A 17,858-nucleotide genomic window follows, 5' to 3' on the forward strand; every position below is an offset into this window, starting at 1 on the left:
CTCCCGACCGCTGCATAGCGTCTGACCCTGCAGCCCCACGGGCAGCCGAGTCAGGATTCAGCACAACGGTGGGTAAAGAAGCTTTTGGTGCAGAAGATGTGAATGAGACGCTGGGGGTGTGAACGTCCTGAAGCAGCTCCATCGCGACCGGCCTTGCCGTGCTTCCCGGGCGAGACGTGGACGATGCCCCCACGAGTCCAGGTGATGCCGTGGGGTTTCCTGCCGCTGGGGCAACCGCAGGGGTCAGCACATCTGGAGTGCAGCACTGAGCTTCCCTCGCAGAAACCACCTGCCTAACCACGGTGTCCCCCTTTCTTCTCCCGGTGCCTGGCCCAGCCTGGCTGCTGTGGGCGATCCCTGCCCCTCCTTGGGCTGTGCCGAATACGGAATTAACTGCTTGGTATGGTGACCCTCAAGCTGAAGGGGCAGAAGGCGCCAGTGGGGATAGACAAGAGGGTTGGAGGGGAGAGATCATTTTAATGGCTTGTTTTGCCCATTTTGCAAGCCATGGCTACGCTTGCTGTGTAAAATTTACTTCCCTTCACAAAATACTTCAATTAAGTTGTTTGGATAACCTGAAAGTACACACTCTGGAAACAGGGAGCATGGGAATTGGGACTTGTCAAACTTCTCTTTGTCCTGACACTGGGATGGGCACCCTGCGCGTGGCAGGTCTGATCCACTCCACCGTGCAGTGGGACGAATGACTGGATCCTGTCTCTGCACAGCGCGATGGGAGCGCTGGAGAGTCACAACGGTCCTCTGCTTTCATCCGTTTCTTTTTCAGAGCCAACGTGGTGATGATCTGCCCTGTGAACAGCTTCCAGCTTCCGCAGGGGCTGCACGGAGGAAGCGCAGGAGCGTGGGGCTGGACAGCGGCGGGCCAGGGCAGCGCGCCTCCGAGCGGCTCCAGGCGCAGTCCAGGTAACGCTGCCACGATCCCGACCGGACCCAAGCGCTATCCGAGTCGGGTTCCCCCTCTGTGCTGTGCTCRGACACTTGGAGCTCGCCAACGAGCATGAGATGGATACAGACTCACAGTTGTCCTTTCTTTGATTCCCATCTGGCAGCTGTCACTAAATCCTCCTTTCATCACCTGCCAAAAAGTGTTAAGGGCATTTTGGTCTCATGCAGACCTCTGAACTTTAATCCTTACTTTCATAATTTGCCAGGCTGATGCCTGCAACTCGCTCTACACGGGTGTCCAAGATAGCCCCGTCAAGAAACTGCARTTAGCCTCAGATGCAGCTGCTCGGCTTTTCTCCCCAAATGCCTGTTGCTGAGCTCCCCTTGCAAGCCGGCCTGGAAACCTTCGGCAGGCGGCTTGCGGGAAGTGTCGCTGCCTTTGCTTAACCACGGACACTCCCACAGCGGCCAGGTGAGTGATTATTTATTTCCTATTAATTGACTGCTCGAGAAAGGTGCCAGGCAGACAGCTCAGGAGCCTGCAGCCTTTTGCGTGTTCAGAAACGCACGTAGAGCCATGTGGCGAACACACGTGCGGCAGCGGCGTGAGCTGCCCCGGGCTGCCCCGCCAGCGTGACTCAGCCCTGGCCTGGCTGCACAACGCCGCCGAAACACTAACGGTGGTAATGACCTGACGTCGGTGAACTCATCCTCACGGCGCTGGCGGCAGGCAGGCAGGCAGGCAGGCAGGCAGGCAGGCAGGCAGGCAGGCGAGTCAGGTTTAGCAGCCCACTGCAAAGGACAAAAACAGACACTGCCGGGCGCAGGTGTGACCTGGCTCCCCGGGCCGGGGCTGGACCGCAAAACTCCTTCTGCTGGCAGATGTGGGGGGTAGCAAAGCTGGGGAGAGCCACCATGCTAAACTGCTTCGGTGGCGAGATACAAGCATCCGTCCTTTGCCCCAGTGCAGGCGGTGGCCACGCTCCCCTAGATTTGCGCCTGCTCTCAGTTGCGTCCCGAGCTCATGCATACTGTCGTGGGTTTGGGACGTTCGTACTTCCCGTGGTCTCCTGGGCTCTGCGGCTCTCCCAGAACCGCTGTGGCGACCTTGTCTGCGCAAGCAGCTGCCAAGTCAGCTGTGTGAAGACTTTGGGGTGTGTGTGTGTGGCATATACCGAGTTTATATGTAATTACACAGATTTTTGCACAAGCCTGACTAAATCCATTTTAAAAACACACCTTTCATTAAATAGCTGCAACTACTTATGTAGGCTAGACCCTTGATTTATTCCAGTTTCTCTGAGAGAAGTTAACTGACAGCTAAGAACCCAGTCCTTTCAAAGGGAAACTTGAAAGTCGGTACAGGAGCCCAAGTCCCCCTCCCCATTTGTGGTTTTTCCGTGACGCATTCCTCTCCGCACAGGCAACTGGCATTTGTCTGCGGGCAGGTTATCCAGGCTGCAGATCAGCTGCATCTCGGATGCACAGGCATCCAAGCCAGCTCCGCGCAGAGCCAGCTTGGGTCTGGTCCCATGCCCAAGATAATAAGGTCTCCGGGAACCAGAGCCCTGAGGAGCACAGTTTTGCAAGTGAGTCAGTTCAGCGAACGTTGCCCTTGAACGTGATGTACCAAGACCACAGAGCAAATTCTGGTGCTAGGGTTAGACGTGAGCTCTCGACCTCTGCGCTACGCTCGGGCACGAGGCCGTGATGCCCCTAGGGTAACCCACCGCCCGATGTCGTCCTTTCCGTCTGGGGTCACCACAGAAACCCGCAGTTCTCCTAGGAGCGGGAATGAAACCAGCATCTCAGTTCAYGTGGGGCTTTGCTGCTGTCGGGTCAGTACGGTCTTCAGCCTCCAGCACTGAAACTTAATGATCCAGAAGGGAGGACTTCCTGAGCGCACGTGTTTTTTCACTAACAAAGAGAAATAAGTCTCCCATCCAAATACCTATTTGTTTGGGTTGTTTGAACCCTGGCCTGTCTTTCAAAAAAGTCTGATTGCAGTTAGAGCTGGTGTTGCACAGGACAGTGGGAAGACAGAGCAGTTTCAGAGGCTGTAACGTGCACCGTATATCCGTGAAGTACTTTGCAGCCTGACAGTAGCATGAGGCTGCAGCTGGACTAAAACGTTAGGCTAAAAGTGCCGGTCCCAGCTCCCACTGCCACGTCCGCTTGCGCCTGCTGTGGAGCGCGGCCTGCCTTGTGCCGCAGCAGCTGCTTGCGAGGTTGTGCAGTGAACTGGATCCGCTCCCCGGCCGGGGTCAGCACATGGTCACCGCTAATGTTTGTGCTGGCAGAAGGAATGGGGTGGGAGCAAGGAGCAGCTGGGGCTGGCAGAGCCGGCCTCCCTCCTTCGGCCGCAGGGCCGATCGTGCCAGCTTTTGGGGTCCGTGAGCAGCGCTCCGAGAATGTCAGTCCGTCAGCAAAGTGGCCGATAGTTAATCAGAATTTTCTCCAGGGAAATGTTTCAAAAAGCAGTTTGAAATGATTTGCACTTTGCACACTTCCTTCCATATACAAAGTGAGTGCACAGAGAAATGCCAGTTTTGTTGTATTGTATTTGTTGTATTTTCAGGAACACACTTGTGAATTAAAGTCTGTGTACCATGCAGGTGAGTGCATGAATGATGGGGGAAGAGGAATGGATGCAAATTTTAACTGGAGAATAGTATTTCTCTGAGCTTTGGGGAAGAACTGTCATCACGTTGCACTGGGTAATTCTGTGGAGAAAGGTAAAATTCTATCCCACATGCCTCTGGGGTGGTATTTTTCAGCTACTTAGTGGTTGAGGTAGCTTGAAGAACGTTGGACTAATACAGATTTACAAGATGCCTACTTGGTGGCCTGTGTCTACATTTTGATAGGAGCTATAAATGCCTCATTGAATGAGAATATGCTAAGCCAGCATGAGACGGAAAGGTTTCCTGTGCATAAAAGAACAAGTTGTTTAATTTAAGTTTTTGGGAATGAGACCAAAAATCAAATAGTGTCAGTGAGAAGTTGACTAAACCATGTCCTTGCCAAATAAACAGGATTAAATGAAGCAGTGTCAGCTTACTTCCTTGTAGTTAACAAAATGATTGCAGTGAGGCGATGAGCAAACTAAGCAAGTTCCTTGTTTTTTTGATCCCATTATGCAGGAGGAGTCTGACCTTACTTGCAAACGTGATTCTCACAGCTGCTCTGCACACAGATTATGTGGCCTGTGCACGAAACAGAGTTTGCCTCAAGCGAGGAAGCGTGCTGGAGCCTTCGTTACAGACACCTGGTAGACACTGATCCCCGTTATCACCTTGTCTCCCAGCTGCTCTAGTTGGAAATGAGCCGAAAAAAGACGGAGAGGGGGGTTTCGGCCGCAGCAGTGCCTGCCAAGAGGTTGTTAAACCAACGGCGCTGCTGCGTGCTCCTGGGGTTTCTGTTAGCCCTCATTCCTCCAAGCGACAAGCGCTGTTCAGGAGCAGCAGCCTGTGGAGCCCCAGACCTAGAAAAACACAAGGCATAAGGTRAAGCGGATGCGTCCTGGCAGTGCAGAACGGGGCCTGGCTCTTGCAGCTCTTGTTTTCYGTTTTGAAACGTTTGCTTTGATGGTGTCCTTTCTGTAGATGTTCTCCTCTAATAACCTCATCCCATGGTTACTAACGAGAGATTTACTGACTGTTTACTGGAAGCAWGTTTTGAGTCTGTGATCCAGAGTATCCACGCTGGCCGGCTGTGACTAAGGGTGCAGTGTAGGTGCGAGTCAGGGAGAAAAAAGGTCACGCACGCGCACACACACACGCACACACCCCTGCATGAAACTGGCTCCAAGCATGAGAGCTGGGTGGTCATTCACTCACAGAGAGCAGCATGCGGGAAGACTGGGTAAGGGCCTTTGCGAAGCTTAGACTTTGTCCCCAAACATACTAGCCACCTTACTACAGCCACCACCAAAGGTTGTGTCATTAGCTGCTGAAGAAATTACTGCCTCACCCCAATCTGTACACGTACTTGTCCAAAACGAGGGAGCAAAAGAGCTGAGGTCGTGCCACAGAGAGTGTGCCGCTGGTCCTGCTCCTTCTGCAGATACCCCGGGGCAAGAGCAAGTAGCTCTTGTCCCAAACTGAGCCCTATGTCATGGCCCAGCTCTTGGAGGTCAGCTCTCTCCTCCGGGGAAGAGCATCGGGGCGAGGGGAGCTATGCACCGTGTTACGGCCATTCTGCACAGAGCTCTGGCAGCAGACAGGCAGGGGAAGATAGTTATTTACTGCGACTTCCAGGTAAATAATCCCAAAGGCCGGGCGAGTATGAGAAAGTCACGACGATTTGCTCACAGCCCAGGGAAGCGATTCCTTATTACTCACCCACATCCGCAGAATATCCGCAAAAGCGTACTTCTGCCCGGACTGCTGTCTGCCGTAACCTCACCCACGGTTTGAGGTCACATCTCATGGCGAAGGTCACTTTCAGTTCTTCATTTAGCGACACTTTGTGGAAACTCTAAGCTGACCGTGGCATTGATAGGCTTTTATTAAAGGCAGAACATCCGTCGTTTGAAGGTTGACCCTCCGTCCTACCTGCCTTCTCTCCAGCCCCCTTTTCGCTCAGGTCCTTGGCGATGTGCTCGTTTGGCYGAGGCTTTGTCCGTTCCCTCTGCTGCTTGTCTCGCTGCTTTGCTGCTGCGGAAATCTGTCGCAAACTGCCAGCTGCCGGCTGCGGTAAGGTCTTTAGCCCGCTTCCCTGAGCTCCCGCTTTGTCGTGTTGCTGTTAGGTGAAGGTCCTGGGTTTAGTCTTCTGGTCAACGCGGTAGGAACGTGCCGCCTGCACCGCTTAGCAGCCTCGCTGAGGGGCAAAAACAGCAGAACTCATTTAGAGGAGCTTTGGATTCTAGGTTATCGTTTTGATTCCCCTTTAAATCTGTAAGAAAACAACAGCGGTGATTGCCTCTGCAAAGCAAACGCCAGCTTGCAGATTCCCCTGGGTGGCCGGTTGGTCCTACAGCTGTTTTATTTTCCCAGTGGCACCAGTTCTGCTGTTGCTAAACCAGCGCCCCGGGCAGTGGCTCCCCAGTCAGCACCTGGTGTTGATAACGGTGCCTGACGTGACCTTGGAGGTGCAGGAGCACCAGCTCCAGGGACTGTTTTCGCCGGGCCCCAGCTGGTTACCTGCTGCATCTTTTGCTGCCGCTGGAGCAGAAGGCGCTGTCAGTGTTTCCCTTTCCTCAGCTTGGTCCCTGCAGCCCTTAATGCTTTTCGTTACTTTTTTTTTTTCTTTCAGTCTCACAGAATTGCAAAAATGATAAAGACAAATAGACAAAGGAGGGTTTAGGAAAGACAGTGGGAAAGGCATTTCAAGAGAAACGCGAGGTGCAGCTCTTCTGCACCCTCCTCCCCGCAGCTGTGAAGCGGGAGGCAGCAGCAGGCTTGTCACCGGCTCACACTGGCGCCTGCCGAGTGCCTCATGCGCTGTTGCTTTGCCATGTCACTCTCCTCGGGGTAGGAGGACACTGGGTTGGAGGGAGGGACGTGGGCACCCAGCGTACCCTGAGGAGGTACCGGGAGCTAAGAAGGCAGCAGGAGATCGCGAGGTCTGTAGACTACCCGGAGAGAGCTCCCTCGCCATCTGCACTAGCTTCTCCTGCCTGGCCTTGGTGCCGGCACGCTCATGATGCCTCCTCAGKGCGCTTCCTGATGACGCCTCTTTACCGAGTCCCCAGTGCCACAGCAACCCACAGCCCCGCTCCCGCGCTCTCAGCTCTGTAGGCCTCTGCTCTTTGGTCTGCAGCGCCTGGTGATGGCCTTGGCTGTCCGGCTTCACCTGCAGGAGCTGCGACTCCACGAACGAGAACGTAAAGGTTGTCCCTGTTCTCTCTCCAGCCAGATAACTCCTCTTCCCTGCTACTTCAAGCCTACRTGACCAGGAGCAGGGCAGGACCTGAGACGAGGCTGGGGGAGGCAAAGGCAGCTTGTAGGCAAATGATATGGAGATTGGGATGGGGTTCGGGCTGCAACGGGAGGGTGAGGCCCTTGGCCTTGCTAGTAATACTTCTGGTGCTTCACAGGCCACCCTGACACGAGGAGAGGTGACGCTGCTCTCTGTCACTCCAGGCCAGCAAGTGCTTCTGCAGCCGAGGGAAGGTATGTCCTGCTGCTGCTGCTGCTGCTGCTGCTGCTGCTGCTGCTGCTGCTGCTGCTGCTGCTGCACAAGGGTCCTGTGGACTTGCTGAGCTCCTGCCCAAGAGCAATGACGCACTGGGTCAGAGACGGAACTGCTGTCTTGGGGATGCTACTTGCCGGTGTCAAAGGTAAAGATAAACCAGATGACCCTTGGCGTTAGGAGAATTGCAGTGCATGGTTAGCTTTGCTTTCCTGCTGTGCCGCTCGGATTAGAAGTAGCCACGGCCAGCTCTAGGTGTGCGTGTCTGTGAGAACTGGTTTTCCCAGAGCCGTGCTAGGTAATTCTGGTGTGATCTGCTGAGGTGGTAGAGCAAGTGCGGGTTCCTTTCCCAGTGATGAGCAGCACATCTCTGGCCAGAGCCGGGAGAGCAAAGCAAGGGCAGAGCTAGGGGACTGCGTGTAATGCGGCCGCAAGCGGACACAAAGCAGCCACGCAGGGTCAGGAAGGAAGAGCTCTTGCACGGCGTGAGTGCTGGGTGTGGCAGAGTCAGCAGCGCCAGCTAACCCGCTGGCAGAGGACCCGCGCCCTGCCAGCACGCCCAGAAGGTGATAAAACCGCAGAAAAAGCAAAAACAGAAGTCAAAAGTTGCAGAAGGCAACAGAGGGCAGGGCTCCTCACCTGGGGCGATGCCCACCTGCTCGCGCGCTGCACTGTGGGGCTCCGCAGGAGCACTTTGCTCTGAGAGAGAGCTCACATCTGGGAGCTGCCTCCTCCTCCTCCTTCTCCTCCTCCTCCTCTTCCTCCTCCTCCTCCCCACAGGGAGGGCTCATGTGCACCCCACAGAAACCCCCGTCTCCTCCACACAGGATACTCRTCTGCATCCTGACTCAGGCTGCGGTTAAAGTCTCTATAGTCCTTGGAGGTCCACTTCAGAGCCAGGCACTTCTCCAGGACCCTTTGAAGCGTTTCCAAGGGAGTCACGCAGTAAACCACATCCCTTTGTACGTAGCCAGCRAGGAGCTGTTATATGGGAGTCCCTTTCCCCTCAAATCCTAGCCTGCTGTTGCTTCGGTTGTAGAAAGCTGAGGCAAGGTTAGATGCAGAAATCTGACACAATGCAAGGTATGAGCTTGGCAGATGCGCTAGTAAAAACGGAGTATGAGACCCAYGGTCTCCCCAAATGCGTGTGAAGGTTTTTAAGCACAAGGAGTGGGAAGGAGCAAGCAGGGATGGGCAAAGCCCAAGGAGAGGGTGGCACGGATACACGGCAGGCAAGACCTGCCTCAGGTCAGCCAGATGAGAGCTATTCCAAAAATGCTGGATAAATATGAACTTTGCATTGGGGTTTTATACTGGATCTGTGTTTTGCAAGGTATCTTTTCCGCAGCCATAGGTGCTGTAAAGCCGCGTTTGCTCTCAGGCAGGCTCACAGCTAAAACCTATGTTAGAGGAACCCCATGTCACGTTGCTGGCAGGCCCACGCAGGCATCAACCCAGCACGGGAGCTCCCAGCAGCCTGTCAGGCTGCTTTTAGAGCTGAAGAAGCAAATCCACTGTGTGGCAGCAGTTACAGGCACTTATTCTGTGATGAACCTGACACTTGGATGTGAACCCCCCTCTGCTGGCACACACTTTCTATGCTGGTTGGAGCACAGAGGCGGTTTGTTAGCAGAGGTGCTGGGGCAAAGGCTACGCAGCCTGCCGGCTGCTGAGCTGGAAAGACTTGCAGGAGCCCTCTGAGGCTGTTCAGTCGCTTTACAGCCTTCCTGTGGGTTGCCCGCTGCAGCCTCCCCTAGCAGCACCACGCTGTAACACTTGCTGCGGCGAGAGCAGCCGGAGCCCTGACCGCTGCTTGGGTTTTTATAGGAGTGCATGTGTCTGCAGGAAGCAGCTGTCCTCGCCGGCCAAGGACGCGGGGAATGGACTGCAGGAGAGACAAGCTTTACTCTTTCCCTTACTTCTCCAAGCTTAGGCGCAGGTAAGAAACAGTCTGTGTCTTTCAGTAACAGCCCAGAGAGCAAGGGACCCTGTGAGAACACGGAAAGCAAGATTCAGCCTCAGGGTCCACGCCTGGGAGCCTGGGAGCAGGGCCCCTGGCATCTATCTGCCCAGCAGAGAGAACTGGATTCAACTGCTGGAAGCCACAGAAGTGTGCTCAGGTGGCACTTAACCCCTGCTGAGCTCCTCGGCAAGCCTAGGTACAGCGAAGGCTGCCGTACGTTGAGCCGCACACAAGCATCCCCGCAGGCTCCAGAGCGCTCACCCTCTGCCTTGCTGACTCTTCTGCTGCCTCACCCCCAGCCTCTTGGTGCTTTCTTATCCAAAAAATATGTGAGGGGACTTCTGGGTTAATTTCTCAGACAAGGTCTCACTGGAGCTTCCTTTAGAGGGGCCTCCTGGGGGAAATTTGGAGGGGTGAACACCAGGAGGTCTCCTGCAAGCACCCCCAGCCCAGCTCCTGCTCAGGACCAAGGCGAATCAGCCATGCAAAACTCTGGGGAAAGCTGGGGCCAGACTCCCCCCCACCGAGACCCGCTCCCGGCAGCCTGTGCTGTCCCTAGAGGTGTGCGTGAAGAAGCGACAGAGAGAGCTTACGCCCAAGCATTAGCTAAGCACCCTTTGGCAGCAAGGTGGGAAGGCAAGGTGATCTCCTGCRGGGAGACTGAGACGTGCTGGGGACGTCGTTTGCCTGAAGCTTCAGGAAGCCGGTAGCGTAACCGTGACTCAGAGCCCAGCAGCTCCTGGCTCCCCGTACTGCTCTCCAAACACTGCTCGAGCCTATTTCCTCTCCTTCCCTAAGCCCCTTGAGCTCCTTTCRCATGAGCACTTGGTCCTTCACTGGTGAGCTTGTGCTTTTTGCCTGCGTCCTACGGGGGAAGACATRGTGCTCCCCTCGTCCCTCGGTACGTGAATAACCCTGCGGTACTTTCCGCACGGAAGGAAGAGCTCTCTCCCGGCACCCGCTGCTCTGCAGGGAGAGAGGATGGAGCCCGCTAACAGGCTGCARCCTCTAGGTGCGCAAGTGGGGCTTCTGCAGGGGCTGCCATGAGCTGAGCTGGAGCTAAGGCCCCCACAGACCCCCACCACGAAGCCTGTGTATTCACTGCCTGCAGTTCCTGTTCCCAGTTGGAGGAGTTACCGGAATCTGGAAGRGGTCTTGCCCCTAAGATTTGGAAAATTGGTCTCCTCTGTTTTTCTTTGGAGGAGTTTCTTGATTCCTCCTGAAATTAAAAAACAAAGTTCAGCTGAAGTTGCTCTGCTGCCGGTGCTGAACTGTGGGTGGCTGGTGTTTTGGGTTTTTACTTTGGCCGGGCGTCCTGTGAGCACATAACGCAGCTGGGAAAACGCAGCCGCTGGTTTGTTTAGCTTCAGAGCCATGTGGATGAGCAGGGGCCCGGGCATCTTGCCAGCTGCTTTCCTAAAAGTCTGGGTAACGGCAGCCTACAAGAAAAGCTTGTTTACTGCCCAGTGCTTTGACACCCTGTGAATTCCAATTGCTCACACGTCTCGCTTATTAGCTTTACTCACTGCAGATGCAGAAGAAACATTCAGGAGAGGAAACGCGCTGGTTCCGTTGTCAAAGCGCTGTGGGACTTTCCTCGCCGGTTGGAAATACTGAAGCGCAGATGAATGAGGACCTCCATGCGAGCGCGTTTTGGAAAAGCGAGCGCGTTTTGGAAAAGCTGCTGTATCCAAGCTTCTGTCTGCACATACTGGTCCTGCAGTGATTGCTGCCAGTATGATGAACTGCCAGCCAAAGCTGTTGAGCAGCAAGGTTTGTGAAAAGTGCTTCCACTTGCAGAAAAGTATCATTTCTCAAACTGCACAGCAATTTCAGAAGTGACGCTTTGCAAAGTCACAGAGCAAGAACAGGACTTTCTTGGCAGTAGGTGAGTGTCATTTCCTGGCAGGTGCGGGTGAGCGAACTTTCTAACCTAAACAAAATCCGCACTTCCTGGTGCCCTTTCCATGGCTGCCGTGGTTTTGTTTGTGCAGATGTAGGTGGCAAGAAGTAAAGCTGCAACTGCCAGTTAATTATTGGCACTTTCTTAGCCCTAGACCCCTGGGAACAGATTTCCTTGCACTAACCAGCTGCAAGTGGAGAGTTACTAAGGGAGCTCCTGTTCGTGAAATCGTAAATCCTGGCACCAGAGGAGTGAGTGCGAAGGGCTCAGGAAGAAGGAGATGCAGATGATTTTATATTATGCCAGGCAAGTTGGTCTTATTATTTAATGCAGCACTGGACTCTGTTGTGCTTCTGTACACAGAAAACAAACCATTTTACCTTCAGGCTTTTATCTGCACAGATGGAAAACGAGAGCAATGGGAAGGGCTGTGTGAGTGAACACTCTCCATCTTCTCTGTAACAGTCTGCAGCTAACACACATTAGGGAGACCTAAATGAGACATGTTGTGGTGCACAACCCCTAGATTAGGGATAACATGGGGCTCTTGCCATCTGCACCTCAAGGCAAGCTGCAAACTTGTGAACTGGAGATTAACTTCCCCAAAGGCTGGAGAAGCTGGAATCCAGTGGAGCTTGGTCTGTTGGTAAGCGGATTTTATATCCTACGTGGTCAGAAGGGAACCCCAGCCCTCCCGGCAACGATATGCCTCCGGTCAGCACAGTTCTGCTCTCCTCAGCAGTACCAACGTGTTGCTGAAACGGGAGACAGGACTCACCTGCCTCCTGCCAGTCCAGGGCAGTTTCAGTTTTGGCATCGTGCTGCTCTGCTGAGCGGGTTACGGAAACAGATTTACATGAAATTAGGAAAGAATCCACTTCCTATCAGGGAACGTTTTCATCCGTGGCCAAAAGCAAATGTTGCTTCTGATTCACAGCTCCCCACAACATGTGTCTGAAAAGCCTCTCTGGGGTCCTGCTTTCTGGGCTACCACCCACCTCCGGTGCATTCGGCTGGAGTATCCGATCTGCTCCGCTCCGGGAGAAAACAAACTGTTGCTGAAGTACACATTGGGAATAGCGAGCAGGCCGGGGAACGGGGTTTTGTCTGGCCTGCTCTGAGCCAGGCAGAAAAAGTGCCTGCTCCTGGTGCTGCCAAGGAGCCTTGTGAAAGCCTGGCCGTGTGCCTCTGCCTTGAAAGTTCAGCAAGCAACGTGCATCTGGCTGGAACTGGGCTGGAGAGGGAACAGCGCATTCCCCACAAGACCTAATTGGTACAAGTGGATCAGACTGGTTTTACGAAAAAAAGCTCTGTAGAAGGGCGTTGTGTTCACTTCGAGCCGGGGGGTTGTGCTTGCCCGTGCCCGTATTTTTGCTGCAGCAGTCTCAATGATATCTAGGCAGCAGCGATGTTCCACAAAAACGCTGCAAATAGGTCTTATAAGCAGGAGCCCTGGGAGCATCTCACAGACATCCCGTCTTACTAAATACCTGGTTTTTTCATGTTGTTTTCTTTTGTTTCTCAGCAGAAATAGGCCGTACCGGTACCTGTACAGGCTCCGCGCGCCTCTGTTCCCATCAGGGAACAAGGAGTTAAGGTTCTAGCAGGTTTTAGTACTTGTTAATTCAAGGCAGCAGAAACCGGTGCTGCTTAGTGAAACCTGAAACCTGCTAGGAGACTGTTATTTTTGCTTCTTACAGCAATCTTTGCTCTGCCAGCACCTCCCTCTCGTTAGGCAGAGAGGAACACGGGGAAGGCTGCAGGAACCGCCACACTGGCTTAAAAACGAGCAGGGGAAGACCGATGGCCAAAGAAGCGTATCTCTGCGTGCTGCTCGCGTTGTGCAGCTCTAACCTAGGGCCAAGCTGTCGCTGGAGCCAGCACGAGGAGAGCAAAGAGCGCAGAGAAGGTGCCTCTGTGCCGTCCCTGCTTAGTCAGCTCAGGTGGATTCATGTACGTGGGAATCTGCCTTCCCTTTCCACTCACCCCCCTCCAGTGTTCTTCTACTGCAGAGCAGGGGTTTATGTGAGGAGACCTCACTTCTGCAGAAGTTTGATTCTGAAGTTTGGTAGAGGTTAGTTCAAAACCAGAAAATTGTAAAAGTAGAGGCTGTCAACTAGTAGCCATTTATGCATCACTGCTGTTACAGACTATGGTGCTTAGAGCTCTCCAGGAGTCAGACAGGGAGCAGGTCACTAGTTTCCCGTCTGAAAGACAAGACTGCAATCTGCACAGTCACATCAGGGAATAGGTCCTGGCCTGAAGGGTCCACTGAAGCATGCGGGAATCAGCATGGCCCTAAATGTGCTCCTACTTCAGTTTTCCCCCACTTTGTTTTCCGCAGCAGACTCGGTGATTACTGTATTTGGGAATGCAGACGGGCATCATTCAGGCTGCGTGCGTGTTTTTGTCTGAGGATGAAAAGGAAGGGATGTTTCCTATCCCRTGTTCATTTGCCTTTGCAGATTCCTTAGCTCCGCTTTCCCACAGCCCCTAATAAAGAACGGGGTATATTTTACAGTCTGGGAAACGAGGAGATGTGGGACGCCTTGGGAGACCGGAGAGAGAAAGTGAGTAATGTGCTGGAGGCTGCTGAGGAAGCCGGGAAGTCGGTGTGTAACATAAGATTCAGCTGTGGGGATTAACGGCGAAGGACACGTCTTTGAGATACTGAAGAAGCATCAGCAGTAAGGGAGGCGTTGGGGAGGACGGTAACGTGAAGGTCCCRGAGGAGGAAAGGACGACCAATGGTGCTCAGAGCCCAGAGGAGCCGGTTCCTGGTGTCTGCTCGGGAAGAGGCTGTTAGTTCGAGGGTGCTTCGTTATGGACAGCTCGGGATCCAGCAAGGGGAAGGGTGCGTGAACCACTTTCATCGAGCACTGGTTGTGTCTCCTTTCCTGCCGGCCAAGCGGTTGCTTTGATCAGCTGCGAGAGGTGCCTTGCATCCGGTCCCGCAAGGGTGGGAAAGCCGGGATGCGGGGCGTCTGTGCCCCTGTCCCCCCTCCCTGGGCAGCAAGCTGGAAAAGTGGCGCCGTGCTTGTCTTTGGGCATGCGGGGAAAGAGCTTGGTTATTTTTGTCCTCAGTGGGGTTGGCTAAGAGAGTCTTGTTTTTCCACCTTTTGCAGGAGGTGAATACAACTCCTGATATAAAAATTCCTGCAAATTGACAGGGGTCTTTCCGTGTTAGGGGTCCGCAGGGAAGGGGCAGTTAGAGGGAGCCGGCCTTGTGGCTGCAGGTACCGCTGTTGACTGAGGCTAAGCCCTGCAGCGCCTCCCCAAAGGCTAATAATCCATACTTACGTGAGGGAGGCCTGTTCCTGCTTCCCCTGAGCCGAAGCCCCGGCAGCCCCGATCCCGTGGTGCCACGTGCCGACCCCGGGTGAGGCTGGGCTCGTGCAGCGGCGCGCGTCCCGCTGGCGCAGAGCAGGAGCCCCGCGCTCTGCCCCTGCTGACAGCCAGCCCAGATAAGCTTTCGGTAAAAAGCAAGAACAAACTTTGTCCTATGTAATAGCCACATGGAAATGTAAAATAACACAAGAGTGATATTTGCATGAGTAAACAAACTCCTGTTCAGCAGACTTTCTCCACAAGGAAATCGGCTTCAAAAGAAATTGTCCTAGGAACCACCCTGACAATCAAAAGCTCCCTTCTGTTTCTGTGGTCCTATAACAATGTTTTCCAATTTGCTAAATGCTTTTCTTTCCCCTCGGCCTGCAGGAAAGTCCCAGCATGAAAAACTGGAAGGTTGACCATGGCGTGGCAACAGTGAACCTGGCGCTGGGGGCAGTGCAGGAATGCACAGTTAGTCACATGAGAACAGAACACTTTTTCTATTCATCCCTTTTAGTTATAGTAATCTTTACTGTTACCTCCTTGAACAGCAGGTAAGTTATTTTGGGACAGAATATAAGTTTATTTCATTTAATTTCATCTTAAATTTTGTCTAATATATATAAAAAGCATTGAACAGGGAGAGTGTGTAAAAATGAAAGGGGAAGAGACTCTGCAGTGAAGCACTGGGTTTAATGTTCATTGCAGTAACGAACATTGCAGTATATTTAAATGAAGCAGTGACATTTMTTTGAAAGCAGATTTAAAAATGCGTATAATGATCAGAAAAATAGGCATCTTGTTTTCAAAGACACTGGCAAAGTTTCCAGGGGCAGTTTTGACCTGTCTTAGAAAAATGGGATCTGACTGAGAAAAAAGCAGTGCCTTATTCTGGCTCCCTGTTAATTTTAACAGACAGGCTCTTGGATTAAGTCCTGAGGACGTTATCCGCAGCGGGACCTGACCCGCTTCTCTCAGTAAGGTGGTCTCTGGCGGAGCGGACGCGAGTGAACGTGGGAAGAGCTGGCGTCCGTCGGTGCGTGAGTGGTTTTGCAGGCTGCCTGGCCCTTGGGGCAAAGGCGCTCGGTACGCTGCAGCAGGGCTTGGAGCCCTGCAGGACTGAAAAGCCCTTCAAACGGTGATGCTGGGTTCTCCAAAAAGCTGTTTGGATGATTAATACTGCATGTGCTTGCCAAAGAGCTTATTTACATAGTGTCTACATCATAGTTTATCTAGTGCCGGCTCCTTCGCTGGAACTGGCAGAGGTTACAGACATGGGCAGTTGAATCACCATCTCCTGTAACTACAGCAAAGCCTCTGCAAACTCTTTATACTCACTTCCTTCATGCTTTGGGAAAAACAGCTGCCCAGAACCAAAACTGCTGTAATCCTGTTAACTGTACTGAGTTCAGTGGGCCTGTTTTGATGGATACCAACCCAAGAGTTCGTGGCCTGAAGCGTCCTGCTTTTATCCTCCTTCTTGCTTGCATTTTTCGACACTGCTTAAGAGCACTTCACAGTAATTCCCTAGACCCCTGATTCAGCAAACTGCTTAACCAAACGCCTCTCTCTTAGTTTATGAGCAGCCCTGCAGGACTGCTGCCATGGTTAAAGGGAGGTACATGCTTGAACACCTTGCTGAATCAGAGCCTATATAGTCTTGCTCGTACGTGAAGAAGAAAAGTTGAGGGCATTGGCCCAGTGCATCGCAATACAGGAATTCGCCTGGCTGCGAGGGGGGGATTTTGCATCCCAGAAGCCTGCTTTGCCTTTGCCTTGCCCGCTGGCTCCTCTCTGCCGCCGGCCCCTTGCAGCTCTGCGGCGTGCTTGCTCCGGGTGCCGGGCAGCAGGCGCTGTACGCGGCGGCGGAGCACTGGCGACCGGCTCCCGCCACTTAGCTGTGCCTGGGCCACATCCACCCCTGCCCTTAAAAGTCAGCCGCAAAAATTGGAGCAAATTCCAGAAGAAAATACTTTTTTCCTTGGAGACGTGCAGAGCTTGGCTGTCACTCAGGCATACCTGTCCTCTTCTGCGAATCCACCAGCAACAGGCAGTGGGCGACTTCTGTTCCCGTCTCCAGAGCTGGCTGCTCCTGGTGAACGGAGCCTGACCCTTTACCTTTGGCTGGTTGCACGTTTTGGTGACATGAAGCTTCAGATGAACTTTGATACATAGAGCAATTCCACTTTCCTCTTGTTTCTGTGGTCAGAGCAACCCGGTACATAATGACCTGGGAAATAAAAGTGTTTCTGCCGCTCTCTGCCATTCGTACAGCACTTGTGCACTGCGTGATGGTCACTAGCTATTTCGGACTTCGGTGCAGACAGACCATAAACCTGATTTTATTGCCTTGTGAGGAGCACTGCAGAGCCTGGGAGGAACACAGCACGTCCAGACGCCACTGATTTCCCCCAGAACAGCTTCTGCCTCACCTGGGCAGCTGCCACGTAAATGCTCCCTACGTATTTGTAAGCTTTCTGGCTAAATACACCTTCTCCCGCCGGCTGAGCCGTGCCTCCATCGGCTCTGTGGGGCTCTCTGGGCCCCGGGCGGCGCCGGCGGCAATCCTGAACAGAATGAAAGGTAGGGCTGGAAAAGGGAAAAATGGACGAGTGATTTTTTTTTTTTATTTCCCCAAAAAGCATGAACCCCCTGGAAATGAAATAGCCCGAAGGGGCTGCCACAAAACGTAGCAACGTGGCCAGCCAAGGGCCCAGAAAGACTTGTGTACGTGCGGGAAGCAGTCAGCGGAAAGGGCTCCGCTGTGTCAGAACGCGTTCAGTTCGGGACATGGAAACGCTGTCTGTCAGTGTCTCGTAAGTCCGTTTCTGTAAAGGTCGGCTTGGGGCATTATTTACCTYGTCATACGGGAACGTCACTTTTTCACTGCTTTTGTTGCTTGGCAGGTATTTTTTTTAAATAGCCGTTGCGATTCCTCCCTCGTACTCTTCTAGCTTAGCAGAAATATGTTATTAAACAATGTGCTTTTAAGCAACGACTGCTGAGGTACGGAGGATACAGTGGCCTCTCCTTTGCACAGCCCTTTGTTTTGAAAACAGGGCTCTGCACAACGACTGTCAAAACGGCAGAGCGAGGTCTGTTCCAGGGGTTTCTCCGTGTTTCCTCACCCGCGTTGTCCCGCTGGTCCTCATCCCAAGCTCAGCCAGGAGCAGGGAAGCTCCTTCTCTCGAGGCGATCGGGTGGTAGCTGCGGGAGCGTCACTAACTCTTGCAAAAACGCTCGCATCCAGGCCGGCTGCGGACCCTTGCCCGGAGCGGGACCCCACGCTGCTGCGAGCCGCAGTGCGGGAGCCGGTGGCGACCCATCCTGTGTGGCTGCCGTGCGGCTTCAAGCGAGCGGGGACTTGCAGCGAGCCAGGTGAGTACAGGGAGGCGACTGCAGCAGAGCCGCCCGGAGCGACTGCTCCCGGTGACCGCAGCGGGATCTGGAGGTCAGGACCGGGAGCGAGCTGCTTTGCCTGCGTCCGCAGCACCATCTTGTGGCTGTTTGTCCGAGCCTGGCGCAACCCGCTGTATTTTTTAAGCACAGCACTTCCATGGAATATGAAACCTCTCTGTGCAGAGAAAGGCGAAGTCTCTGGCCTTTGGTTGTCGGAAGCTG

The 17,858-nt window shown here is 53.6% G+C and overlaps 1 long non-coding RNA gene across 1 annotated transcript; it reads left to right on the top strand.

Annotated features, from left to right (window-relative positions):
* Nucleotides 1-8,776: 8,776 nt before the first annotated feature.
* On the top strand, nucleotides 8,777-12,370 carry LOC112970306. Its single transcript, XR_003254945.1, has 3 exons — nucleotides 8,777-8,980; nucleotides 10,521-10,892; nucleotides 11,056-12,370. It is a non-coding gene; the product is annotated as an uncharacterized LOC112970306 (long non-coding RNA).
* The last annotated feature ends 5,488 nt before the right edge of the window (nucleotides 12,371-17,858 follow it).

The sequence above is a fragment of the Apteryx rowi genome, unplaced genomic scaffold (genome assembly GCF_003343035.1).
Source record: "Apteryx rowi isolate R43461 unplaced genomic scaffold, aptRow1 scaffold_39, whole genome shotgun sequence".
Taxonomy (NCBI): domain Eukaryota; kingdom Metazoa; phylum Chordata; class Aves; order Apterygiformes; family Apterygidae; genus Apteryx; species Apteryx rowi.